Source organism: Seriola lalandi, unplaced genomic scaffold (genome assembly GCF_002814215.2).
Source record: "Seriola lalandi dorsalis isolate HSWRI2012SDOR001 ecotype SW California unplaced genomic scaffold, Sedor1 jcf7180002054764, whole genome shotgun sequence".
NCBI classification, from domain to species: domain Eukaryota; kingdom Metazoa; phylum Chordata; class Actinopteri; order Carangiformes; family Carangidae; genus Seriola; species Seriola lalandi.
Genome location: NW_019525317.1, coordinates 536,382 through 561,094, shown reverse-complemented (window position 1 = coordinate 561,094; position 24,713 = coordinate 536,382). Strand labels below are relative to the sequence as shown.

General features: G+C 42.2%; 1 protein-coding gene across 2 annotated transcripts in view; it reads left to right on the top strand.

The window, feature by feature from the left end:
* Window positions 1-1,818: 1,818 nt before the first annotated feature.
* LOC111668871 (SPRY domain-containing SOCS box protein 4) overlaps window positions 1,819-24,713 on the top strand; it is a 37,658-nt gene continuing 14,763 nt past the window's right edge. Inside the window, exons 1-2 of one of the 2 annotated variants that reach the window (XM_023425020.2) lie at window positions 1,819-2,121; window positions 13,734-13,827. The gene's annotated coding sequence lies outside the window, so the exon portion shown is untranslated. Of the gene's footprint in view, window positions 2,122-13,733; window positions 13,828-19,397; window positions 19,665-24,713 lie in introns of those variants that run through there. The other variant, XM_023425021.2, reaches the window with a different exon arrangement.

The following is a 24,713-nucleotide window of genomic DNA, read 5'->3' as shown; positions in this document are numbered from 1 at the left end:
GGGGGGTTAGATGCAGGGGAGACGTTATAATGAAAGATAAGTTAAAATGTACCTTTATTGATCCCCTGTAGGGAAAATTCAATTTGACACAGCGGCACAAGGGAATGAAGTTAACATCAAAGAAAGAAATTTCCAAAGGCAGGGAATGAAAACATCTGATGCAAAGTGTCTGTCGGAGGGCTCGGGGAAGATTCAGTGCGTGCTTGTGAGAACAGCCATGGCAGCTTTTCTCTGAAGTCAGCACTGAAAGGCAGGCAGACGGGCGGGCACGCACACACACACACACACACACACACACACACACACGCACACACATACAAACACAGACATGCTAACTCTCACAGCCTCATTCACAGACAGTAACCTGCTCTTACACAACATAAAATTCACTGCAGGCCCATGCACAGTATGGGATCTCTGAGTCATGTTCAGTAGAAACTGTCTCACTGAGATCAACTTTCTGGCTCTATGAGTAACAGACATTTTGGACAGGATAATTCTGGGGAAAAGTCTTATCTGCATTCTGAAGAGGACACTCTCATATTTGTATGCTAAATATGATGCAACATTCAGAGAGACAGATAGTTTAGTTTAGCATAAACACTGGGGATGTGGGAACAGCTGGGCTCAGACTGAAGTTAAAAAGATTAAAAAATTAAAAAATCATCCTACCAGCACCTCTAAAGCTCAATGTTATATACTGAGACAATGGTTTTATTTGTACAAAAACCAAAGTCTAAAAATGACAAGTTGTGGTTTTAGGAAGGGTTATACTGTGCACTAGCTTATTTCTCTGGCCAGGACAAGTGACTTCCTGTCTGGTGCATGACCCCCTGTAAAACCACTAATTGTTGTTTTTACACTCTATGTATGTTTTACACTTTTGTTTGGATAAAACAAACTAAATATATAGTGTTAATTAGAGGTGCTGGGAGGCAGACTTTTCTTTCTTCAGCTGTTTCTCCCTTGTTTCCAGTCTTAATGCAGAGTTAAGCCAACGGTCTCCTAACTGCACTTTCATATTTAGCAGACAGACATGATAGTGTTATTGATGATATTCTCATCTAGCTTTTGGCAGGAAAGCGAATAAGCTTATTTCCCAAAAATGTCAAATGATTCACTGCAGAAGAGCGAAGAAAATCTTGCGTTTCATGACAGGCATGTGATCTCTGCTGTGTTAGACCCATCAACTTCAATTCTCCAGCTCTCTTTGGGATTGATTTGAGGCCAGCTGCTCAGGGAGCCAATGGTCTAGTTTTCACAATGAACCTAATTACACCCAGCCTGCTTGCTCATGTTTAAATCTAGGTGTGATACAGATCTACAACAAAGTATGTTTTGTTAGGTAACATCAAAAATATAAAGTGCATCAGAGCAGAAATGGTAATTAAAGCACTTATATACAAGCCTATGCTGAAAGTCCAAATAAATTAAATACAGAACAGTAGACAGATTGTGATTATGCTCAGGATAAAACTATGTAAGGCATGAAGTGGCCTCCACCCTGCGTCAAGTTTTTATAAAAGCTGGAATTTAACAGGAAGTGTGGGAATGATGCGTACAAAATAAAAGCACGGAATTCATCACGTTTAGGAAAAATAAAAAATAGAAAAAATATAAGAAACACAACATCCTCTATACAAATCCATACATTTCTTGAAAAAATAAAAAAGCTAAATAAAAAATAGTTTTTTTGGGAAAGTGTTTCTTTGCGTACGTCGTGATCGGAAAAAGCGTGGTGTTTATGTTGAGTAGCTTGACACCAGTCACCTTTTCTTGATCCCGGCGCTCCAGCCAATCAGCGGCTGTCAGGGACACATGAACGGTGATAATATCCACGGAACAGGCTGCTGGGCTGGAGGAACAAAGAAAGCCGCCCGTTGCCTCTGAAACGCCTTTTTTTTCACTTCGTCAGTGCAGATTAATGTCGACTTCGTATAAGTGTTTTTCCGCTTTTGTTTCCTCGCCCTCCCTGGGAGACACACTTGAGTCCGACTGGTTGGTTTTTACTGGGGAAAGAGGAAACTTGGCGTCGTGAGAGGTTTTCTTGAGGTTGTTTTTTTTTTTCTTTCTTTCCTCGAAACCTCGCCGTGGATACGTTGACTTGGAAGGTAACGTCAGGTAAGTTTTTTTTAAATTTATTTTTGTTTTAATTTTCCTCTTTCGTGAGACTGTGATAGGGAGCGTCGAAAGCAACAGCAAAGCGCCATGACTGTTTTCTACTGTCGTTTTATTTTTCTGTTGTTGCAAGAATCAGACAAGTTCAGTCTCAAACTTTCCCCCCTTCTGTTTTCCGAGGCAACGGTAGCGCCGATATGTTGCCTTCACATCCTGCTTGGAGAACGGAGCCTTTCCCAAATCTCTTATTAAATATTGTGTCATTTTAGTGATTCATTCCTTCTTTACAAGCAGACACACCTAGAAGAACCAAACCTGAAAGATATGTTCTGACTATTTGTGGTCCACGTAAAAATGTCTGCTTTAAACTATTAAAGAAAGTCGGTTGTTTTTTTTACTGATTTAAAAACAATTAAACTTGTTGAATTGTTCAGACACGCACTGAACTAACAGTTAAGACTTGTGCTGGAGCAATAGGCAGAACCGTTCACATGAGGCAATGTCTGCTGTTGCAAACCAGGTAGTTGCCTATTTTCTTTTTTTAAACGAAGGCTTTTACTTATGTTTCATTCATGCACAGATCAAACGATAGTTTCAGTTCTCCTTGTTTGCTGGGAAAGTGCACACGCAAGAGCAGCGTTACGTGGTTCAGTCGCCAGTATTTTAAGTTGCTTATATATATATATATACTTTGTGGAGTTTTGAACTGAGCAGAAGCACAGTGTATTTTTTTTTCCCCCCAAGATTTGCTTTGATTAATCAAAAGCTGACATTATTCCAGGTGAGCAAACAAGGCAGCCTAATGCCCCTTGAAGCAGCAGAAAAATGCACTATTTGACTCCATTCAGTGCCCATTTGATTCGAGGTTTGCCTGCTATTCAGAGGCTAAATGATTTGCCTGTAACCACACCATCTGCTTTGCCCTCCTGGGCTTTGGCAGGCTACTGTCCAGATCAAGTGTGATGAGAGATTGGTGTGGGTGGACCACAGCAGATGGTGAGCTGGAGTTACAGAACTGGCTGATTATAGCTGGTAGCTAGGCTAACTGTTGTGATGGTTGCTCTTGTTTTCAGCTGTGAATTGTGTAATAAACAAAAAAACCACAATCTAACTGTTAACGAGTATGCAGTTTCTCCAGGATGACTTCATTGTAGACAGTATTATGACTGTTGTAAATAGCTTCCTTATACCGTTGAATGTCAGCTCATATGCTTTCATCATAGATAAACTATTGACCCCTGCACTCTTATTTCCCCACCATCTGGGGTTTGACCCTGTGACCACTGTGACATCAGTTGACCTCTCTGTTACCTTGGGTCGGTGGATGGCACAGAGGTGCCCAGGTTCACAGTAATCAGAAGTCAACCGTGGAGTTCTTGTTTATTTCATCCAGCGTCTACCAGGAAGCAAATAAGAGGGCACTTATTATCAGTGTTTTGACCTTTCGCACTGTTTACAGTGGACTGCAACCCAATCATTGATATGTTTTTGTGCATGAGTCATGTGTATGTGTTTTGTCACAGACTGAGAGAGGAGGGACACAACCTTAGGAATAAAATGGTAAACTTATGATCAGGTGTTATTCGTATTTCTGTGCTTCTTAGGAATAAAAAGAATATTATTATTCTCACTTCTCATGCTTCAAGGGGAAGTGATATGTGATCCTAGCATAAAAACAAATAATCCTATTATTCTTTGGTTTTGTACATTTATATCGAAAGAGAACATTAATTCTTTAATGTTTGTTGTTTCTGTGCTGGTATGGTAAAGCATTTATTTGTATGTGAGTATTCAGTATGATTGAGGCCACACTTTTTTTTTTTTTTTAATGCCAGCGTTACATTTTGACTGTCCGTTTTGTAACTAAAGGATCAATAGCAAGTTTCTGTTCTTAAACTGCCAAATATTGATATCTCAATCAGCCTTAATTATCCAGTGTCGCTCAAGCTGTAAGACACAACTCATACACAGCAAAGATTGATTGATGCCCCTGATTGCTGATGGACACTAGGAAGCTGGAAAACCCATTTCCTTTTCCATCCTTTTAACTTTAGCTACTTACAGCAAATCAGATTTTTCTTAATAGAAAGGCTTCCTGAGTTTGTTTTTTTTCTCTCTTTTTTAATGTAATTGTTGGTGGAAGTGATGTAACAAATCTCTCGCTGCCGCCTCAGGAGACTCGACATGAAATACGAGGAAATGAGTGAAGGCGAGTGCACTAATGACTTTTACATCAGGTAGAAAATGACCCATTGTCTTGGTGATTAACATTCATCACCAACAAGCAGCTGGAGTAACCTGACGGGGTAGCCGTGCACTTTTGTGGTAAATGGCTGACACGGCTATTATGCTCACCACTGTCGGGTTATTTGTTGAATTTATATTGACAAATGAGGTGGGAAACGGTTGCTGTGCTGCTCCACCGTCCCTCCTGTGTCAAGCAGCAAGTCAGCTCTAATGACAGCTGCGGGTTACACCCAGGTAACGATGGCTTAGTCTCCCCAGTCTCCTGCTGCTCCCTTGAACTAACAGTGGTCATGAAAATGAGGTTCCAGCATGCTTTGCTTTGCTTCTGTCGCTCTGTTGAGTCTGGATGTTAGATCCAACATTAACAACACTTGTGTTTAGTTGTTAACACCAAGAAGCTGCACTCTTTTTGATCACAGAATCTGACTTGGGTTTTATGCGGCTACACCTTAATTAAGGCAGCACATATTTTTCTCTTTTGTTGTTTGCAGGCTGAAAGATTCATTCATTCAGAGATTTAACCTTTTCCCTGTTGTTGTGGCATTTCAGTACGGGCAACTTTTCAGAAACAGCCTGTAGTGCTTGTCATATATTCTTTTTTATTACAATGAGCTGCTGAGAGCAGTGGCTTTGCAGCAAGTTTTACACTGGGTTTTGGTGAGACATTCCTTTTTGCAGCCGTAGCTTTTGAAAATTTCTGATTCTTTTTTTTTTTTGGGTTAGTTGCTCTATAAAATGCCCATGCCTCTGATGTGTGCAATAATGTCCACATTTAACCATGAAATACAAACTTGTTTAGATAAAGGTTCCAGAAAGCAGCGTCCAAAGTCACAGGTACACCAGCCGCATCATGTCAGGAGATGATAGAAATACTTTATCTGTCTGTCAGAGGATCTACATACTACAGTCATCTCTTGGAGGGATTCCTTGTAGTAAAAGCATGTTTTATAATTGTCCACCTTGTGTCCAGTCACTCCTGACCGGCCCACACTCAGTCATGCACACTCAGCGTAGACATACACACACACACACACACACACACACACACACACACACACCAGTGGTACAGACACACAGTGAGAGCCGTGGCTGTTTCAGCAGAGGGGCACTGATGCTGACTCAGTAGAATGTTAATGTTGTGAAATCCCATTAAATGCAATCCGGTGCTGAGCAGGGCCACGCCTGGGTTTTATGGGACAGCAGGACATTTTAAAAGGCCGGCAGTGCCCTTGTGTTTTCGCTGTGTAATAGAGTCTAATCACTTGAGTGGTTCACACTAAACCGAATTGCTCTTTTTAAATTTGTGCCACTCATGTTTAGTTGCTCTTGAAGATCATTTGAATGATTTTGGATGAGATGAGAGGAATTGTTTTTACAGTTGCTGCTGCGCTTTGGTACCTGCAGAGTTTTGCCTTATTGCTTGTGACATTGTTGTGTGATGAGAAGCAAAGCAAAAAAAATCTATTCTATCTATCTATTGTTTTCATTGCCTTGTCTTGATGAGGTTAATTGAACAGCAGGAACTGCATTCAAAGTAGCTCCATGTCCCCTCATGTTCAGCTGCGATCACCAGCAGGTCGCACATGGGTCTTTAACAGGGCTTTCTCTTCAGGAGGGGCTCTTGGGTCAGACGGTATTAACAGCCCACCCTGTCAGCAGGATGTCTCTGGTAGCAGCACAGTGCCACTGGCCTCAGACTGTCAGTATTGATTAGACGGGACGTGAAACCCTTTTCTCAGCAAAACGGGTCTCTGTGACACACACACACACAAATCCTACTAATCGTTTTCCTACTGTATGAACGCTGTGCATGATTATAACAGAACAGGTTACTGCTCATGTTAGCCAGTGCTGCGGGGTGAGTGAAGGGTGCTGAAGTTATGGATTCTCACCCAGCTCTACAGGCAGGTGACTGATGTTCCCTGCAGCAGAGAGAAGTTAGTGAGAGAGAGAGAGAGTTAGAGGGATGCACCACACAAGTTACTAGGGTTGTTTATCTTTCTCATCTGAGGAGGATGTGGTGTTAAAGCACCCCTCCTGGAAAAAAAGAAAGCTTCCTCCCACATGCTTCTATACTGGTACACCGTATCTCTGCATTGTGTGCTGCATTTAGCAACAAACTCCTGTCAATGAAAGGAGTGGTTATAGTACTGACAATAAAAATGGTGTGATGTTGGTTGAGAAGTGAGAAAATCCATCTCATTTATCTGCTGTAATTCGTCTCTTGACAGCAGTTACACTCATCAAACACACCACATGCTCAGTGTAGCATTAGGTGATAGTAGAATTTCCAGCCTTAACAGCAGTGACACAGATTTGCCATTCAGGTGCATTTCTAACGTAGACCACAGTCGAAAATGTTGGCTGTGAACCCCTCGCAGATGTGCATGTTTACATGACGCTGATCCTCCCGGCTGTGCAGCTCTTGAAGGAATGGTCCTGAGATGGGAGACGGCTTGTGTGATTGACTGAGACTCATAAGTGGCGTGAAAAGGAGACACAGAGACCGAGGGAAACGAGTAGAACAGCTGAGTGATCAATAGCTGGTGGAAGAGGAGGGTTGCCAGTCGAGGATGTCTGTGGGGATTGTCCTAATAGTCTCAAGCTCTCAGACGTTTAGTTAATTAATGCTTGGAGTGCCTCTTGTAACTGAAGCCATTATCCCAAGCTATTAACAAGCACAGATAACACGCACGGTTTTATTTGTGACAATGAAAATGGCATGATGTCATTGATTTTGGTGAGAAGTCAGAAAGTTCATCTCGTTTGGACGTGCTAGAATTTAATTTGTAAACCTGAAGTCTTCTGTGATTGGCTTTTACAGTTCCCGAGGGCATCTCATTTTGTGATCAATAGTGTGTCACGAACAAGAGCCTCAGACAATTTGATGAGTGAATAAATGCCTTTTTAAACTGTATTTTTTTTCCCATGTTGTTGGAGTTTCAGAGGTTTTATTTGAACTCGATGGTTTAGAAGTTTTCTGAATTGAATATAATTGGGCTGTCTCTGTTCTTTTATGGAAAACTCTTTTGGGTGTTTTTGACCCGAGGCTCTGAAGATTATCTTACAGCTGAATACTGCTGAAGCTTTTATTTGAGAAAAAAAAAAAAAAGGAAAGGTTAAATCTGACCTGGAAGCAGGAAGTTTCCTCTTAAATGTTTAAAACCAGACATCCTCCCACCCTATCTCACCCTCTCTCCTACCCACTGCCTTTTCCTCCTCCCGCTCTATGCCTTCTCGTCCTCATCTGTTTTTCTGCCATAACAATGTGCCATGCAAAGCAGTGTACCCGAGCCACTGGGTCACTGTGAGGGCAGAGTCCACATACACTCAACTGCGAATCATCTTACCTCTGATGACCTCTTTGCAGTGGTGTGTGCACGTGTATATGTTTTTGCAGATCTGCAGTCATACATGGCTGCTTGCTGTCAGTGTTGTGACTCAGACGTGCGGATAACAGCAGCATTACACAGGCTCTTGAGAAGGAGTCTTTTAATAACTCCTACAGTACAATGCTTTCCTTTTTGTAATATAGTAGAACGTTACTTTCTGCTTGAACCTTTTTTTAGTGTGTGCATGTTTTAATCTAGTAATATAATTGAGTTAAAAGAAACTTGTAATGTAAAAAACATTGTGGAACAGGCGTAAACACCCCTTCTGAAATCCACTTTAGATAATAAATGCACAAAGGGTTCTTTGTTTTGTGTGTTCAGAGCCCCCTGTAAACAGCCTCTGCACAGGATTAGCAGCAACTAAAACTAAGCATATCCCACAGTTTGTTTTTAAAGTCATAAACCAAGAGCGATTCATGGCAGCATCATGCCGCCTTGTCCTGCTCGTCTCGTGCTGTGTAGACAACAATGCTCACACACATACCCCGACCTCTAGCTTCAGCCGTCCCATGAGCCCCAGCCATTGTTGAGCCACGTTACACTGACATGAATAATTGAGTTGTCCTATGTACTCATGGATGTGCTCTACTGAAATACTATTGCTCCACTGACGTCCAGCGGCTTTGTCACCTGCTGCGTCGCCCTGCAAGATGTCAGGATCTTAGTTCACAGTGGTGGGATCCTTCTAAAGAACCCTCACCAGCTTTCCTGTTTCTCTATTTTTGCCTGAGTAGTTCGAGGTGTATTCGAGGTGTGGATACAAAGTGAAACAATACCGCAAAAGTATCAAATGCCTGTATTTGTTTAAATGATGGCTTGTAGATTTATTGCACTGAGATTGAGATAAGTTGTGCTGTACCAAGGTATGTGAGCAAACCACCGCCCATTGCTCCGGGTTCCCCTGAGGTCAGGATGAACTAATGCGTCTTTTGAGGCCGAGTGTTGGGGAAAGGAAGCGGTTAGATCAAAGCAACATGAAAACTGAACAGACACTTTTCACACCACTGTCCCCTTTTTCCATCTCTTCCAAATCTTGTTTAGCATTTTTAAGTAGAACTCAGTCAAGCGCTTGAGCACAGCAACTCATTAATTACCCAAGTTCGTTCACACCATGTTTGACTGTAGCTAATGACTCATTTTCTCAGGGGTAGATGAGGCCACAAGCTCTGCTGTCGCACATTGAGATAATTTAGCCGCTAAAGTGACATGACACTTTTGATCAGCTAACATGCCTCCCAGTTAAGCTCCATGTCATCAGAACCATCCTGTGGCCTACATGCAGACCGTGTCAAGTCATTCCTGAGCATATCCAGTTACACTGTTAAAGTGTGCAGCTAACTGGCCGATTTAGTGGAAGAAATATGGCAAGGAATGACGCAGTTTCTGTCCTCCTTGCTCTACAAAGATGGCAAATACGGGACGGCAATCTGTAAACATTTAATTGCATTTTTGGAGATGTGTTTTTTTGTTTTAGAGAATTGAATGAGCTAGTGATTGGTTCCTCAAATGAAAAGCTGGACTTTTGAATTGCCACAGCAGTCTCGAAGTTCTGAGAAGAAGGAAGAAACGGACAAGAAAACAGTAAATCCTTGCAATTTGCAGCACCCTAATAACCCTAATGCACTGATCGTGCATTGAAATGTGACCAGCACTAAAGATAGGATCAGGAGCAGCACAGAATGGGGACAGATCAAGAATGAATTCATGCTACCAGCTATGTTAAATCGCACTGGGACGTTTTTTGACAGTCTTCATGGAAATCTTTCTTTGTCTTTCTCATTGCAGCCTTGTTTACAAGCTGTCAGCTGGAGTCTTTATTCTACAGATGAATGGCTGCTGCTGCTGCTATTTCAGCCCAGGCCCACATACAACTGACTGAAAAGTGATTGGTCGCTTGAGAATGTGTTTGGATTGAAACAGGGCTGGAGGAAGAGAAGGTAGATGAGGCAGAAACGATTGAGGGCTGTAGTCTCCCAGGGGCCTCCTCCTGATAAATGGTTCACCCCCTCTTCCCTCTAACCATCATTAAAAATGTCAAATCATTAAAAGCTGCAGTTGTTCATAATCCATCCACCCCCCACCCCCCCCCTCACTGATGGTACATTTTCTGCCAGCTCAGCTGGCCCCTTTTTTTCGTCTTGTTGAGCATGTTAAACTGCACTCCCAAGTGCTTGTGAGCTAAATTAGTATTGTACCTCCGCTTCTGCAAACTGATTGTCCTTTTTGTTAGCAGTGGGTGATAAAATGGAAAGGACAAAGCGGAGCTGTATTGGCAGTACAACAGATGCTAATAAGCAACTGTGCACTAGTTCAAAGATGCCTGTGCAGTTGGGGTTAAGGGCCCTGAATGAGGGCAGTGTTTCCTGAAAAAGGAGCATTAGGGTTGGATAACGCCCCAATAGAACTACTCTGTACAATGTATTGTCCACATGGGAAGGCAAAACAGTTTATAGCTGTTCCCAATGGCCACACTGGAAGTGAGGGTTAAAAGCTGACCATTGTAGAGAGGAGAGGGAAGCGATATCGTTTTACGTATGGAGATAATGAGGCACATTTTCACACTGTCTCTCCTGGATGACGTCCATAGTGTTGCACTCAGTCGTACCAGGGGTGGACACACGTGTTTTGGTTTTAGTACACATAACTCCTGATGAACCATGTCACACCCGCAGGTTACGCACAGGCAGTAGGGTCATTTGACTAAATGTGGCGCTGCACAGTGCTGACTTAACATGACGCATGCAGGTTTTAAAACAATGCTGGCTAGTTAGAAAATTTGGCTGACTTTCGCCAGCACTGCAGAACGTTGCCATTGTCACATGACATTAAAACCTCGCAGGAGCAAGGCGGCTGCAGTTTTCTGAGTCAGGCGCTGCGTTTGCTCTCCTCCAGCTGGGAATCACCTCTGTGACGACAGAACTTTGCCCTAATTAGCTTTAGGCTTCACCGATGTGCATGTATGTTTTTATTAAGAACTCCAGATCTGTTATCTGCTATGTTTATCTCTCCCAGAGCAGATGCAATTTATTTGATCTCCTCCTTCTGGCACCTCATTTTTAACATAAGGGCACCAACACTATAGTTTCAATCTCCAGCAAGACGCTGTAAAAGCAATTTAGCTGGTTTGTTATGATAAAAGACTTAATTTTTTTGTAAATGAAATACTGATTGTTTGTTCTGCAGCATACTATCTTTCAACTCTGTTGAACTCAAATTTTTCCAAAATGTGTAATCTAGAGAGCAGGATTTGAACTCAGTGTTGTGTTCAGGAGGACATGACCTCATTGTCCTTCTTATATTAAGCCAATAAACATATCTTTTTTTTTTTTAAATCATATAATCTTTTTTCTTTGTTCTCTTACATTGTAGAATCATGTTTTCAGTGGAGAATCCCTTTTTTAATTTCATAATGTGTATCACCCACCCCTAAATTGTGCAGATGAAAATGACCACAAATTAACTATTAGCTATGCACTATCCACTACACCCATTGAAACGATCTGACTTCTGAACTTCTGATGGCGTATACTGGTTTAACTACCCGGGGTTAATAAAGGCAAAGTCATGAATTAGTGGAAATTGACCAGAGGAAGTAAGCCAGCACATACATGCATGTGGTGTTTTAATGTAAAGGAAAGTTCTCAGATGTACTGAGGACTGTTTCCTCTGCGGTCATCTGTTTGCCACGTCCTTCAGATCACCTTGACTTCTGTTTCCACACCAGCTCAGTGCAGCAGCTCACTGACTGTTACTGGATCCGTGTGTGGGCGAGAGTGGGAGGAAACGGGTGGTGACGGTCAGGCACTGGAGAAAAGGCTACTGTGTAAGACATGTGAGCCATCCTGCTGTCTCGTTAGACCACACACTATCAAGGCCTGGATCAGTTAGTGTGTGTGTCTGTGTGTGTGTGTGTCTGTGTCTGTGTGTGTCTGTGTGTGTGTGTGTGTGTCTGTGTGTGTGTGTTGTTTTTCTAAATGGCTGATCATTTGGAAGAAATGCATCCTGCTGCCACATCATCTAATTCAGTGGATCATTTGTGAAGCCGTTCCACTTGCATCTTATTTCAAAAAGCTCCTGTTTGAGCTACAGTTTGTTACCACGGTAATATGCCCCTGGGATTATAGACCCGTATATATAAGAGTGACTTTGTTTTTCCTCGCTGACCCACTGTACGTTTGAGTTTTCATTAGCAGATTGACAACTGTAGCTTATTTATTACAAGGTGAGGTTTCCTAATGAACTTGATACATCAGGGGACTTTGATGTCTTAAGAGAGGAGCTGGTGCTTTGGTGTTCTGCGGTTCATTTAATCAGCGTGAGAATCCACAAGGCCCCATTGATTCATGCTGATTCATTTTACAACTCGGGTTCTATCCAAACCCGCCCTGCACCAGTCCAGCTCTGCTTTCTTTGCCAAACATTCCCCCATTGCTCATTTGAATGCATAATTATCAAGTCTTTTAGTAACTGCTGTATTGCCAAAGTGTGTGCGTGTGTGTAAAAAAAAAAGGAGTGAAGGGAGGAACTTGAGAGTGGCAGTTCATATTAATCAGAGTTGATGTCTCACTGACTACACTTACAAGGTTACAGGGAGAAATCTGCCTATGTTAACTAATTTATCTTTTAATCACTTAATGTGTTAAAAGAAACAGTTTTTCTCATTTACATGTTTTTTTAGAAATTGGGTTCCTGTCAAAGGCTAAGAATAATTTGATTTCTTAAGTACATGCAAATGCACTGATTGCTGCTGTCTCTTCAAGTGGCCCAAGTCTTAAAGGACTGATTTTCACTTGTTCAGGGGGCAGTAAGCGTTTTGTGAGAATTACTTAACAGATGGAATTTGACAGGAGTAAAAGTAGTGCTTTGACCACGGGGAGTAATGAAGCTGCAGCACTGCTAACCCCCATCTGTCACACAGTAATTGATTAACATTAACATTAACATCTTTACTTGAAGTCTACATTCATAACGCTATTTCATTATAAAAAACGAAAATGATCTCACAAATCACAATTCACATACACGAGCACGAGCCGGTGTAAACAGGAAGCAGATTGTCCACGCTGAAGCTAATTAGTTGCAGAGAATACTACGAACGAAGAACGGAAAAGACAGTTGTAGCGTTAAAATGCAGAGTGTCTCCACAACAGCTGCTAGCGAAGACAACGGTGTCAGTAACCTTTTGTAAGTCGTTATCCAGGTTGCTTGACCTTCACCACTGGTAGTCGAGGCTGATAAGACCCAATCAGGCAGCGACCGTGTGTGTCTACGTCATATTTTCTAAAGGTCTCAGCCCGTCCGGACTACAACGCAACCCCAGATTCAAACTAAAACAGGTCACCAGCGTTTCCAAAAGTCTCAGTTTTAGAGGCTCGAAAACTCGGGAGTAATGTGGACGTGATGATTTTTACTCCAGCCTGATCGTTCAACTTCAGCTGCCAATGACAGGCAGGGGACACCGCCATGCCCCCTGGCTTTTTAATGTTTGAAGAGGAGTCATCTTAAAATTTGATGAACATTAAGATTGCACAGACTCATGAATATTCAAGAGAGCAGAGGTCTCTCTCTCTTCCTTCTTGTTCCTCTGTTCCTTCCTTCCTTCCTTCTTTATCTCCGTTTGTCACTGCCTTTTTATTTTGGGCTGTTTCATCTTGGCCTGAATTTGAACTGGACCCAAACAAACACAGGTTTTCTCCGGAGGATGCTAGTGGTACTTAATATGTATAATGCAAAACATTATGTCAGAGCATTGCCTCTAATTGTTCTGTTGAGCATTCAGTGTTGGAGCTCATTAAGATGCCTGACGGTTATCATTTATAAATATCGGCAGCACTTCTTCCTCGTCAGCTGTAAGCGGAGCGGTGTGTTAGTGACTCACGAGGCGAACATGTATGTTATCTCGTTTAATAATTAAACACTCTCTTCTCGTGTGTCTCAGCTTCAACCTGATCAAACATCTGCTGCTTTTCTCAACAGGAAACAACCAGAGTTCTGACGTCGTGACCTGCGCCCCATTGCCTCGGCAGAGATGCACTTTTCTCAAGACGCCCTCACTCAAATGGATTAAGAGGTGAGCTTCCAGTCCCCACAGCCAACTGTGCTCATCTACAGACTTGTGCAGTCCTCTTCCATCTATGTTCACGCTCCAGAGCTGGTCAAAGCTATGCATTGTGGTAAATTATATTGGTGGTGATGGAAGCATGACTGACTGTCTGTTGATGAAAACTGGCTGATTGGACAGATTGACTGATTTCAATGATGTTGCTCTCATTCTAAACCCAGCTGGGGAAACATGAGCAGACTGGTTTCAAGTAACCTGTAGGTGCAGGGAAACTGATCCAAGCTGCCTGCTAAATATTTCAGCAGGTCCTAAAAAAATAAAGCAGCTGATATGTAGTGCAGGTTTAGGGCACTAACCTAAGTGCCACATTTTATAACTGCAATACAATGACCTGACCCAGGTGCAGGATGTCCCATGGGTTTGTATGTCAGAGAATTAAAGCTACAGAATCAAGTTTTTCCTGAAAACCAAATATGAAAGTAAAGTATTTGAAGTTACAGAAACCATCGCATAAATAAAAAAAAAAAAATGCCATCATTAGTTCTGACTTTGCTCGCAGACACCAGGATGATTAAAGCGCTTTTTGTTATGGGCCAATTAATCAAGACCACATCGTAAATAATGCAAACAACCTCAAAGTGCTGCACAACAAATCCCCGTGAATAAGGTTGCTATGGCCCTGCCTGAACCATGCCGAAGTGACAGAGGAGTCCCACAGCTGCAAACTGCTCATTGGAGCCAGATGAGTTTTTAACAAAGTGAATTCAACCTAACATGTACCCAAATGGAAACTGTGTGCTGAATGCTGACAGAATAACAATATTTTTTGACATGTGGCAGCGACATATGCGTCGCATGCACCAAATCAATTCAACACAACAACCCTGTGTTTGATAAAAAAAAAACAAAACAAAACAACAAACACTGCACATTGTGATGCAATCCAACGCAATCGTCCTTTTTAAACAAATACTGTATTGCCTGGATTAAAACATGTGTTTTTCCTTGTGGAAACATTAGATGTACTCTAAGAATTGAATAGCTGCTCTTGTAATCTAGCTCATGTGTGGGAGTTGTTGGGGTCTGGAGCCCAAAGGACAAGAGACAGGGAACACACAGCGAACAGGTCATGCATTATACATGACTAACATGTGTTGCATTCATGGTCAGCTTAGAATTTTTATTTGTTTTTGAGCTTGTGTGAGAGGCGTTAATTCAATTCGATGGTGAAATTAGAGGTTGTAATTTGTGTCTTCTATAACAGGCTGCAGCATATTGTCAGATTGTTCTAAAAGGTTTATTTCGTCATAAATGTAAATAAATTAGAAATGTTTATCATGATCCAGTTCAACTCGGCACAACCGCAGTATACAATGTCTAATTTAGAATAGAATAAATGCATAAGTAAAGCGGCAGTGTCAACAAAAACTGAACATTTTATACAGGACGCTTTTTCTGTGTGGTGATTTGCTTTGTCTGTTGTCCCGGGAGCTCCAGCCAACATTACCATGCAGCAACAACAAGTCTTGTCTCTGCGAGCTTACTCTGCGAATATGGCAGCAATACAACTGGAATTTCCCCGCTTGCAGACTGTCGGTTCAGTTAAGGTGAACTCGCTGACCCCGGTTACCCTGACTGTCTCCTTAATTGACTGCAGCACACACAGCGGATCCCGCAGATATCACGATAACCAGAAGAGCAGCCGACTTTGTTCCGTGTAGTTGGATGTTCACTGTCAAACAATGGCCGGGCTTTTCTCTGGCTTAATGCAGCTCAGCTTGTAATACGTGTGCAGCCTATTTTCTAATCACATCAGTGTGTGAAGGGAGTGTTGGTGTGGTCGAGCTGTACTTGTGTATATGTCGGCTTATGAAAAGCATGACAAAGATGCAAGTCAGTGCTGAAGCCACGAGTAGCCCATCCTGCCAGCCCCCCCCTCCCCTTTTACTTATTTATTTTCATTAAATAAATAAGTCCATTATCAAAATGCTTGATTATGTTTCTGTTAATGTTACATAACTGCATATAATCCTTCACTGTTTAATCTCTGAAATGAGCAATGAGTCTCTCTTATCTTATCTTGTCCGTCACACTCGCATCAGTAATGTTTTCCATATCGATAATACAATCATATTATCTATGTGAAAACCATCTACATGCTCAACCTGTCTATTCCTGTTCAGGGTCAACAGATAGGCTGCAGCATCCCAGTGTGCATTGGGATCAAGGGGAAACCCTGTATAAGTCTCTAAAGGAACATAAGGTTACACACACCTATTGGCAATCTAGAGTCTCCTGTTCAATTCAGCTGCTGAAATTATTCATTTAGTGGGTGGGAGTGTTAAAAGATGTAGCTTAGTTTCCTGACTGATCACACTTCACCATGAAAAGATCTTTTTTCCAACTCTTGGGAGGCAGGTTCAGCTTTTTATGTCTGGTGTTTGAATTGCACTTGTGTGTGTGTGTGTGTGTGTGTGTTTCTGTGTGTGTGTGTGTGTGTGTGTGTGTGTGTGTGTGTGTGTGTGTGGACAAGGGAAAGAAATGGATTCTCAGAGAGGGTTAGCCCCAACACAAGGTTGCCAACAGATTCTTCTCCTGGGTAAACGGAGACATGGAGACAGCAAACTGCTCCTCATCCTCAGCTGCTGGGTGTGTCTTTGTCTGAGGAGCAGGAAGTCATTTTGACAAATAGCTCTATTATTGACTGGCCCGCCACCTCGGTCGACCAGGCTCTTTGATCTGCACATTGTAAAGTCATCCATCTACTTCATTGGAGACGAAAGAAGAATGGTTTTAATGTTTTTTGATCACAGTGCAGTTCGTGTTTTATGCAGTTTTATTTCCATCGAGGTTTAACAGCCCTGTGTGCTATCATGTTTTATTCCGTAGTTTTTAAATTTACACTCCTGTCTTTGCTTCTCTTCAGGTATTCATTATTTAACTCATATTCATCACCCTGTTTCTGATTTCTTGCCTGTTCTTCCGACTTTTCTGTGTCCTTGCAATCAACTGCCTGGGTCCTATTTACACTCTAAGTTCTTGGTGTTCTCGCAGTGATTTGAATCTCTAAATGACAGTGCAGCGTAGCCGCCCACAAGCACATGCATGTGTATTGGGTGCAGTTCAGGCCCACTCTCTCTGGTACTTGAGGTCATTCAGCTTGTTGCTGCTCTGCTATCAGTACACCACGTCAAAACAATGGGAGTCCTGGGGCAAGCAGCAGCAGCAGCAGCCTTCGGGGTGGATGGCTGTGGTTGAATCTATTATGAATGTCGTGAGTGTGCATTTTTCTTTTGTACAGTGAAAGCTCCACCTTGGTTTTTGTTGCTTTCTGAATTAATTTGAGCAGAGTCGTACTGAGTTAACATTCACTGAATTGAGCATGCAACACCTCTGAGGCTGAAGAGTGCGAGCACGCAGAGAGGATTGCTGTTGTGTGTTTTCTGAGGGGGAGGTAACAAGTGAGAGGAGGGCTTTCTTGTCTCCCAGGGGAGAAAGATGAGAGCGAGAGAAGCACGGATACATAGGTAGAGAGCGGGGGATGGTGCCACAGTCAAGGAGAGAGGAAGAGAAAAGAAGGCTTGGGTGGGGTACCTTGTCATAACTGAGTACATCAGATAAACATCTTATTCTCATGTAGCCACATCCTCCTGCTGAGCTTGAAATCTTTATTGTCTCATCGATACCTGCAACAACTAGTACTGGTTTGCTGCCACTGATTTCCTGAATTGATTCACCTCTGATTCACAAGTTCTCCATTTGATTAGATTCGATTCAGTTAGAGTTTTTATAGTTACAACACCAATTTTGTTTAGATAGGAATGAGATTCTCAGAAAACTAACCTGGGGCATTATTAAAAATATAGATGTTTAAATTATAAATGGACCCAAAGCATTTACATTAATGCACTTTTTAATGTAACATGACGAACAGTTTGGACGCACATCTTAAGAAATAATAGGTACAGTGTGTACCGATGGGCACTGTGCCTCTTCGTGCACATCTTGCATCTGGCTTTGCTTTTGTCTTTTGCTTGTTGCTGTCATCGTAGTTTATTTTTATTTTTATTTTAAATCCGAAATGCAACCACACATCTGCCTGTAGACACGTGTCTTCAGTCGACCAGAAGGCCAGTCAGTCACTCGACACTAACGGGGGTTACAGCTTCACGTTTCCACCCGAGTCTGTAAAAGGCGCATAATAAAAGATCGATCTTTTGATTTTCATGAATCTATAGGGGATTATTCAAATGAAGATCAATTTGAATTAGAGATTGATTTATAAATTCATTTATTTTCCAACCCAGCCCTTGTAGCAACATGGCCTAATGCAAGAGACTGTTTAATGCTCAATGTTTAATTCATTCTACAAGTTGGTCCTGGGGTATATAATCAGCATCAGCCTCGTGAGGTCCATCTTGGCTGTAGTCCTATTTTAAAATGTTGTGTTTATTGATTCCAGTAAAACATACAGAATCCAGGCTGAAACAAACAAATACTTAAAGGCTAAACTGAAAAAAAACAAAAACAAAACACATGTAAATGTCCTCATTAAGATGTATAGCAAATGTCTGAATTACACAAACCCTAATTTCCACAGCAAATGTGAGCAGCACTATTCAGTGCTACAAATGGAGATGAAAAGATGTAGATCCGTACGACATAAAGTATATCAGCTCAAGTAAAAAACAAACACTTTCAGCTTAAGGGCAGATTTTCAGTTATATTATTCCCAGAACAGAGGAAGAGGCAGGAGGGGTCAATTGTTTAGAGGAAAATAGGTGGAACATGAGCTGCTGGTAAATTTAGAAATCAGTCTGTCTGCAGTTTCATACAGACTCTGCTTGTCGTCACAGTAAACATCCACACAGGTAGTACGGCAGAATCCCACTGTCTGCAACATCACTGCAGAGATCGAAATGAGAAAGAAAATCACTTTGTGTTGCGTGTGAACACAGTTTGCCCCCAGGGGGTCGACTGCTGTCTCGAGAACGAGCGACAAGAGAACACGGTCAGTCAGTCTGACTTACTCCTGCCACATCACGGCTTTATTAGGTGGATGTTTGTAAAAATGTACATCATCTAGACTAGAAGTGTGCAGCTGTCACCTTGCTCTACACATGTGTGTGTACTGGTGTGAAAACCTTCATCCTGAATACCTAAGTCAGCAAAATCACACGCTAGATTTTGGACTGTTGTTTGTCTACGACACAAGACAGACTTCCAAAGAACTGTTGTTTTTGGCCAATGTCCACTCTCAGGCTCAGCGGAGTAGAATGGAAATGAGCTGTTACATTGCAAATGTGGTACAATTTTGTGTGTGTGTGTGTGTGTGTGTGTGTGTGTGTGTGTGTGTGTCCACATTTCTTCCCATCGTTTTTTTTTTTTTTAAGAGGCAAACAGTCGGTGCATCTGTGAAAGAGTGGGTGGTTTTGCACTGCTCGGGAAAGACTTTGAGCGTGCTCCACACTAAGCCCTCCCCCTTTTCCCTCCCTCTCTATCCTTTCCTCTCTTCCCTCCTCCTCCCTCCAGCAGCTGTTTTCCAGTCTTAGCTGGGAACTGGAGCCAGGCTTTTTTTATTTTTTTTTATTCTTTCCCCATCCTCACGTCACAAGCAGGAACTCACCGACTTACCGACACACACAAACACGCACACTCTTCCTTTTTTTTTTTTCTTTCTATCTTTGCCCTGTCCCACACTCGTCTGGCTGTTGACTGTGTACTAACCTCATTTTGGACTACAGACTGAGGAGCAAGTATTCCCACTCTCCTACTCGGCTGCTGTGATTGCGTGCTCACATTGCTGTGTGAGAGCCGCCTGACTATTTCGGAGAAATGCTTTCATGGTAAGACGTCTCCCTTCTCACAGGCGACTTCTGTCTCTTGACCTCTTGTTTGTGTCTTCTCTCAACATCTCTGACATTTTTCTCTGGTTTTCCGTCTCTCTCTCTTGGCAAGAGCGCTGCTGGGCTTATCCCACCGTTTCTAAAAGTCTCTCCGGCTGCGTGCTGCAGCGTTCTCAGGGTGTTTGCATGTCCCAGAAAAGTCTGAATGAAATGAAACATCAAAGCTGTTTCATTTGAAATTCATAGTGGCTTTTTGTGTTTTTTTTTTTTTTTTTTTTTTTTTTTTTTTTTGTTTGTTTTGTAAGTTTCGGTTTTTGATGTAAGTGTAGTGATATTTATTTTAATTTCGAGATGTGCCTACTTACTCGTTGTAAACAACTTCTGTGGCTTCTTCATTTTAATTAGTTCAATTTTCCATGTTTGTTGTTGCTGTTTCTGCATGTGAAAAGGACGGACTGTGTTCAGTTACTGCTCCTGCCGCTCAGCTATAGACGGCGTTAGACCTTCAGTGTAGTGTTACACACACGTGAGTGACTGCGAGGTGGGAGAGTGACACATGATTGAAGACTCTCTTCTTGTCTTGTGTTACTCTGCCCGTACATGAAGCCAGTGCAGTCCTGACTCATAATTACACTTTGGATAACCTGGAAGTCTGAGCTGAGAAGTCAGTGGTGGGCAAACAGTGGACGGGGGGCCTAATCTGACCCTCCAACAAAAATATTTGGCCCCAAAAACAAAGCCAAAGTTGTAATGAAAAGTTTTGTGTAAATAATCTGTATCAAAAGAGTCTAACAGAAATAACCTGGTAATATTTTCTGAGGCAACAGCAGCATTAACAACTGCACTTGGATTCGACCATAAATTAAACAGGTTGCCGTCATTGTTGAGTAATGTTTTGCCCAAATAGTAATAAATGAGCTGTAGCTCTGTTAGCCATCATTTACTAATGGGGAAAAATGACATCTGCAGTCAAATCCAATCCTAAAACAAACTGAAAGAAACAAACAACCTGCGTCTCCACGGCGACGGTGTCCAAAAGAAAAAGTCCTGTTGTTGAAACCAAATGCTGAGAGCTGTTCTAAGTCATATCTAATAAGTTAAATAAAATGGTTTGAGCTGCTTGTTTTCCAAAGTGCTGCCTGAATGACAGTAACATGCTATATTGCTTTAATTAGATTTAGTCCAACCTTCACATTTGTTGACTTGTGGCGCTGCATGCGATGGGTCTAAAAGTCTTGTTCATCTTGTTTGAGACGGACTTGTTGGATATTACAAAAAACCGGATTCGAGCAGAGACATGTCGTCAGCTTGCGTCATCCTGAGCTGCTCTCGCATTTTGGAAAAAGAGACAAAACAATAAACAAGCAGTGGCCACCATCACCAAGGGAGCAGGCGGAGATTATGAAGCCTGTTGTAACCAGGGAAAAGAGGTGGTGAGGATAAAAGGGGGCGAATGAGTCAGAATAAAGAGCGTGTTCTTAGCCGTAGCATTGCGCTATGTCGCTGTGTATTCTGATTCATTTCCTGTTACATTCTGATTGGTAGAAGTCACATTGTGTGGTTTTGGTCCTGAATTTCTTACACCGTCAGAAATTTGGCGTTGAAACTCTAAACCGTGGACTTTCACTGTTTTGGATCGACAACCAATAATCTCACAGCGTTTCTCTCATGACTGTAAACTCTTGTCTGGGACAGCACAATGTCATACAAGTCTTCCTCAAAAAAAAAAAAAACTAATGCAGACAAAGGCTGACTGATAAAATGCCGTGTGTCTCCTCGCATTGCCTCACTCTTAAACCGAGCCTCAGCTGGTCACTGGCATGCACACTAATTCTACATGTGTGCAAGATGGAAAACCTAGTTTGTAGTCTGTATTTGTAGTCCAAAAAACGCTGAGTTCAAAATCACAGCATGGCAGAAAAAACTGTGAATCTGTAATGGCAGAACAGTTGTTATATGCTCAGAATACAAATTTAGAAGTGTGTCTGATTGAAGAAACTGAAGCTGTAGGTTTTGTTTAGTTTTGATTTGCACTAGTGTCGTCTTCTTGCTTGTAGAAGGAGTTCATCGCATATCTTCATGTTAATGTTTTATACTTTGGATTTTACGCTTAGTGCTACTTTGGATTTTACGCTTAGTGCTACTTTGGCTTTCGCTCCATCTGTTTAGTTTTACGACTATTACTTTATTCCTTATTTATCATCCAAGTCACCTGTTGTACAACAAACAATTTAAACCCCCCCCCCCCCATCGCTCATGTTGTTGAGTAATTGAACAGTTGAATAATTTAATGTTATATTCAGACTAAGGAAAATGTAACTGGAATCTGAAAACACATGCTTATTGTTCGGTTTGCACACGTATTGCCACCTGTAAACTGTTGATTCATCCCTGTAATGAATACTTAAGCTAGCCTGCCAGTCTGTCATTGTCCCAGTGGGACGACGTGTACATGCTCATATCCGTGTCGTCATCGCCCCCCAGCTGATTTTTTTTCCAACGCCGGTGTGCAGATAAGAGAGAGAGAGAGTGTGTGTGTGCGTTTGAGTGGGTGATACTTCAAAGTCACCACATTACCAGTCTGCATTTCTGTGCCCTCAAGCCGTGTGTGCGTGCGCATGTGTCTGTGTGTGTGCTTGTGTGTGTTTGGGTGGGGGTTGCTTGTGTTAAGGCAGGCTGTGCATGTTTGATATGCTAACAATGGCTGTCACGCTACCAGCGGCCTTCTTCATGTCACTGCCTCCCCTTGCTGGAGATAACAAGTTATGTGCCGTGGATTCTGGTCAAGTTGCATCTTAAACGGTTCCAGTTCCTCCTCACATCCCATCTGTCCTACGCTCAGAGCTTAGGGAAATCACTGGGCTGATCGTTTTTTTTTTTTTTCTCCTCCTTTTTTAAAGAAATGGGGCAGATAAACTGAAGTCAAACATGAGGGAGATGGTGCAGGGTGCTCTTCTCATCCTTTCTGTTCTTGCACTTCTCTTTTAGAGTTCCCACCATGACCCCGTCTCTCACCTGCCCTATCGGTGTTTCTCTCCTCCGTAATCACTTCTCTCAGCTCTCCTCTCTCTCCTTCATGTTCCTCCTTTGCTTCTCCTTGCCTCTCATCTCTTCAGTAACACTCCACTCGTCTCTGAACTTCTTCTTCTTCTTCTTCCCAGCCTGCTTTTCTTCTGCCCCTTCTCTCACCTTTTTAATATTAAGCCAGCTTTTTCCACATCTCCTTATCCTCAACTCCAGGTGATGTACAGTAAAAGGGTGAGGCTGTTTCATTTTCACTGCACTACATGTATATTGCAGGTACTACATGTGATATACATGTCAGACACCTGCACGTAATGAAGAGAGCAGTAAGAGTCATAACGGCCTGTTCAAGGCTTATGTCTGCTGCTTCAGTGCATTCATTCACTTTAGACTGGTTTCTGCTAATTGTGTGAACTGAGTATGAAGCCAGCATCATGACCTCGACATCCTGATCGCTCCGGTTCTTCTCTCGCCGTCTCCCAGCACCCATTTAAAATAATTGACTCCTGGTTATGTTTGCACCAGTTTGCACCAGTTTTTCTTTTACTTCAATGAATGTAGGGTTTCCTACTCTCTACTCTACTATTTACATAAGAAATGAATACACTTGCTTAATACACTGTGTGTTATACATTTTAAGTCACCAGGTTAATTGATTATGGCTGATATGTTGCAGATAAAGGTCTCAATCAGTCACAATCGTGTGTGTGTGTGTGTGTAGAAACTCAGGCAGCACTGCTGGTCCGAGCACTGGAGTGAGGCTGATTTATGAAGTTTGATATTCAACAGCTGGAAGCACTTTTTTGATGTCATCAGCTCCGTGTGGATGGCATCAAATATTCCCTGAGGGTCTCTCTTGGAGAGGCTGACGGGACCTCTTCACTGCCTCTGTATTCTCCTCCAAAACAACCTCTGGCTGGAATTCCCAATTGTTGCTGTATCCTGTATCCAGCAGGATCCAGGTTTTGGTTTTTAGTGGTATGAATCATTTTCATTCATCACTGTTTTATTGGTTGTGCAGAGCAGACAAGCTGAAAATTGTTTTTTTTTTCTTCCTTTTTTTTTTCCTTCTTTGTAATTTCTACTGAATTATTGCTGTAATATTTGAACTATGCAGGATACTCGGGCTGAAAATAAAGTGAGAAACATCTGATTCCCTGGTTCCCAGCAGCCGTGCTCCCGGCCACCATCACCACCCTGACAAGTCTATTACACATACTTAAAAACTCACACCTAATAATAGACTTGGACTTGAACTCAGACAGACCCCGTACACTTAAAGTACTGTGGATACACACAACACCAGATTGAGTGACTACAAATTTAGACGTGTGTGTGATCCAAGCTTGGCTGCAGTCGTTGAATTGCAGACGTACAGTGCATGTCACTGTACGTTTTTAAGATTAACTGGTCACTGTGAATCAGCGTGGATATCTAAAACACAGCTAATTATCCTCTTTGTCACTCATCAGTTTTCCTCTCTCTGCCCCTCCTGATCCCTGTGAATCATCTCTCTCTAGCTCGTCTCCTAATTGCCCGGCCAAGTGTTTCCCCACTGATGGTTAATGCTTGAGGAGTTGCCAGCAAAATCTGCTCGTACATTAGCAGTAAGGGCTTGCGTATGTCATGCATGCGATGCAAGACACACACAAATAAATGTCAGCTTGAGCGGTTGATGGCTACTGAGATTACAATTTCATTGTTCCTTACTGAATCATGCCGTGTGATAAATAGTCCCTTCATTTGTCTGGAAATGGCTCCATGCATCATCTCTGATGGTATGAATTAATATTGGATTGCAGAGCTTATCACTCTTTATGGGTTGTGGTCATGCGATAGCGATAGCGCGCTCTTGTGTGTTGCCCTTTTCATCACATTGTCATCAGTTACATTATTTTCCCGCGTCTCCTTTCATCTCCACAATTCACAACGTATTTGTTTTGTAGCGTTTAAACAGGAACATTATTGAAATGCAGGAAACGCCGTCTCGTGTCGTGCAGACCGGCGGAGCCCTGCATGGGGTTG